General features: G+C 37.7%; 1 long non-coding RNA gene across 1 annotated transcript; it reads right to left on the minus strand.

Moving 5' to 3' along the window:
• Positions 1-232: 232 nt before the first annotated feature.
• On the minus strand, positions 233-3,726 carry LOC148121965 (uncharacterized). The gene is made up of 2 exons (XR_015737822.1): positions 3,472-3,726; positions 233-2,099 (listed from the first exon to the last, which is right to left on the minus strand). It is a non-coding gene; the product is annotated as an uncharacterized LOC148121965 (long non-coding RNA).
• Between the last annotated feature and the right edge of the window lie 866 nt (positions 3,727-4,592).

Below are 4,592 nucleotides of genomic sequence, written 5' to 3' on the forward strand. Positions count from 1 at the left end.
AGCAGAATTGTTGGATTGTGTAGTGTGCTTTTTTTCCCCCCAATGAATCTTACCTTCAGGCTGGTCTGGAACTCCTACGTTCAAGCATTTTTGTTTTCTATCCTCTCAAGTAGTTGGCATGTGCTACTACACTCAGCTATGTTTAGTTTTTTTGTTTGTTTGTTTGTTTTTGAAGTCTCAAATTATAGAAGAATGGAAACACAAGTCTATTAACGAATCAATCCCACACCAGTTATGTTTTAAGGGGTTATTTATTTGGCGGGGGGTAAAACTTACATACACCATAAACCGTCAGGAAGGGAGCCTAGTCGCTGGAGCAGGAGCCGGGAGCAGCAGCTGAGACCGAGCACCGGAACCAAGAGCCGGAACCAAGAGGGCCTTATCCGGAACTGCTTCTCTTTTTAAGAGAGAAATATACCACGCCCCAGTGGGCTGGTATTTCAGCAGCTATTGGCTGACGGAGCGGAAGTCGCTCCCCGCTGCACTGTGGGCTCCTGCTTCAGTGATTATTGGTTGAGGCAGCGGAAGTTACTCCCACAACACCTCCCCCTTTTGTTTAAGTAAGAGAGTTCTAAGCCTACTACGAAATTATATACAGTAAGTACAAACCTACACAATTATATACAATAAATACAAATATCCTATTCTAACTAGCTTAAGTCTTGTATAAGAAATAACTTGGTCACGTCATAAAAGGAAAGTAACTACGTTTATATAATCTTCAATCCCATCAAAGATCTGAGAAGGGAAATAATGTTACCTAAGTAATTAGGAAGTGCAATCAAACTTCCAGAACATGTAACAAATCACAGAGACAACTGGCTACCTGGGCAATCACCCAAAATCACGTTTGCAGCGTTGAAGCAACCAACTTTGGCTAAGGCCTAACGTAACTGACATACCATTTTCAAAGGCAAGGAACTTTTCAAAACTATCTTATCCTGTCTTGGCAGGATATGACAGTCCTGTTTTATCCATTTACGGATACTCTGCAACTCTGTCAGTAGTTGAGGTATGGGCATTTCTTTACCCAAAGGCCAGTTCTACCAAGAAGAAAGGCTCCAGGTGGAGTGTCTTTGGTGCTCAACATTCTCTCGGGAATAGATCAGTGTTGCCAGGAAGGATTGTGTCTCCCTACCACAGAACTCTGAGTTAGATTAAAGGCCATTTTCTACAGCTCTTTGAAGAGGTTGAAGATTATCTATCTATACTGAATATAATCTCTATGTATCTAAAGAACCTGATTAGTCTAATTATAAATGACAAACTTAGATAACTATTGATCTATATTATTCTCAATATCTATCTAACTTAAAGACTGAAATAGTAAACAACTGTGCAATAAATGGGGACAATATGACCTCCAAATATAAACAATGTGCAAGTATACATTGCAATATGGTAAATATATATATCAATACATAAACAATATATAAGTATCTTAATCAGAGGTAGAAGTGTACAATGCAATATGGTAAAATATACATATATCAATACAATATATATATGTCAATACATAAAAATGTTTTAAACAGAGGTAGAAGCATGTATGCATAAAATAGTCAACATAATTTAACTTTGTATCAATATATAAGAATCAATACCAATATATTTGTCAAAAACAATAACTCACAAGTACAAAGCTATTATCCCATAATCCAATTATCCCTCTTTTTTTTTTTTTTGATTCCTGCGCTTATAAAATTCCTCCCCCAACCCTCAACCCTATACTAATTATAACCAACCCCTAAATGATGTCCCTAAACCCAAGGACAAACTTTACTGGGAGAGGGGACGTCGTTCTCTAGAATTACTTCCAGCTGTCATGGGGGCGACGTTCTTTCTGGGGGATCCTGTGAAAGTAAAATGATGGTTAAATTTCAAGATCAATGTCTTTTAAAATTGCAAATAGTCTCTGAGTATTTTGTGGAGGTCTGGCCAGAATGTTGTACAAGATGTGCATCATTTCAGCTAACCACGTTGGCATCGTCTTGTGCAGCTGGTACTCAAAACAGGTCTTGTAGTAGCGCTATCAGTATCATGATGTCATATCAACCAGGTGGAGTTGTTGTTATGGGGCCCCATCTTCTTCCTGGAAACTTCAAATGTCACTGCAGGAAAAACTTATTGTTCATTGTGGAAAAATTAAACATTAATCATATATATTAATCATATATTAATATCATATATTATATGATTATAATAATATATATTCGTATATTAATCATATAGACATATACAGACATACATATATTCAATGAAAGACATGATAGATATATTCACTGAAAGGTATGATAGATATGAAGAAAAGTAAAAATGTTTACTAAACTCATATTTCTTTCTGTCCCATATCATGGCTCTTGACATGAGACAGAAACTCCAGAAATTCTGGGTTTTTCTTTTAACAACAGGCTTGGAATTAGAGAGGGACTGAGCCAGAGTCCAACTCTAAAACCAGCTCTATAAATTTAGAAATATGATTTAGTATATTTTACTTACAGAACCTATTCAGTTTTCTTGATAGTCCTTATTGTGCCATTATTTTCCATCTGTCAGTATTCAGATATCCAGGGTCCCTTGAACTTTTCAAAAATCAGTGTTTTCCTGTGGAGATAAGAACAGAACCCTGCCCCCATTCTATATGTTTTTCTTACCAACTATGAATATCATCATTGTGGATGAGCTGTCATTTCTCCTTTCCAAGAGGTTTCTCCTCTTCAAATCGAACCTTTATTAATTTTGATGGTATCCACAATTTTTCTTCTCCTGTGGAAACAAGAGCAAAACCCCTTCCCCAACGCAGCACATCTCCTGGCCTCCATTGAGAGGTCAGCACGTCTTTGAAATAAACAGGTTGGTTTAGTTCAGAAGTTTTTTCCATTATCCAATGCCTCTCTGCTGCTGTTGTTCCTTTCTCATTAGCATTAAGAAAATTCAAGGTTAATAAAGCATTATGCAATCTATTTCTGGGGGTATCTTTCGTCCCTTTCTGTTTGTTTAGCATATCCTTTATAGTACGATTTGATCTTTCTATAACGGCTTGACCTGTAGGATTGTATGGTATACCTGTAACATGCTTAATATTATAATAAGCAAAAAATCGTTTCATTTTCCTAGATACATAAGCTGGACCATTATCTGTTTTTATTTGTGCAGGTATACCCATAATGGCCATAACTTCTAATAAATGTGTGATTACTGAGTCAGCTTTTTCTGAGCTTAAAGCGGTTGCCCACTGAAAGCCTGAATAAGTGTCAATGGTGTGATGTACATATTTTAACTTGCCAAATTCTGGAAAGTGAAACACATCCATCTGCCAAATTTCATTCCTTTTAATACCCTTTGGATTAGTCCCTGCAGGCAATGGTGTTTGGTTATAAAAAGAGCACGTTGGGCGCCAATTATTAACGAATCAATCCCACACCAGTTATGTTTTAAGGGGTTATTTATTTGGCGGGGGGTAAAACTTACATACACCATAAACCGTCAGGAAGGGAGCCTAGTCGCTGGAGCAGGAGCCGGGAGCAGCAGCTGAGACCGAGCACCGGAACCAAGAGCCGGAACCAAGAGGGCCTTATCCGGAACTGCTTCTCTTTTTAAGAGAGAAATATACCACGCCCCAGTGGGCTGGTATTTCAGCAGCTATTGGCTGACGGAGCGGAAGTCGCTCCCCGCTGCACTGTGGGCTCCTGCTTCAGTGATTATTGGTTGAGGCAGCGGAAGTTACTCCCACAACACAAGTCTTTAAAGATGAAAAGGTTCTCGGAAAGTTAGCAAGTTAGCTCTTACTTTATTGGCTAGGAGGAAATAGCAACTAAAAAATAGTTACCAATTTGAGGACTGGCTATATATATATATATATATATATATATATATATATATATATATATCAGCCATTTCTAATGTGACATTCCATCTAACCGGTCCAAAGCCTTATGAAGTGTTTACAATATTAGTTTCACAGATGAAGGGAGTGAGAACATGCCTGGTCCTCTCACCAGTGACGTATGGCAGACTCTAACTTAAAACTCTGACCAAGGATCGGGTTGGAGGTATGTGATCATTTGGTTTTGCTTGCTGAAGTTAGTTCTTAGTTTTGTATAGATTGAGTAGAGAACATTGTGCACTTGTGAAAACTCATCATTGCTTCTTTAAATTTATTTTCTATTTCACTGTGTGTACATATTCATTACCTGGGTTTATTATAGTGTAACATATGTCTTCATTGTGAACAATGGAACAGGCAGGAAATTTTTGTGGGGCAAATATAGTATTTCCTTTCCCAACTTTTCTAAAATTTTTCCTTGTATAGCAACTATAATTTGATCTATAATGAATATTCTCTAATGTGGATGCTGTTAGGACTTTGGAAGAACTCATCTGATTTCTACATCTGTCCTATTGTACTTCATGGGGATGTCTATCCCACATCTCTGGTCTGTTTTCTTTTTCATAGATTTAGCTTCCTAATTCAAGCTCCATCCATACCTGCAGCTAGTCTTTCCAGTACTCTTTCCTGTTTAAGACCTCTCACATACCACTGTTTATGCACAGGCACATTCCATATGCAGTCAAGGATAACATCTCCAGGA

This window comes from Myodes glareolus, chromosome 5 (genome assembly GCF_982192425.1).
Source record: "Myodes glareolus chromosome 5, mMyoGla1.1, whole genome shotgun sequence".
Taxonomy (NCBI): Eukaryota; Metazoa; Chordata; class Mammalia; order Rodentia; family Cricetidae; genus Myodes; species Myodes glareolus.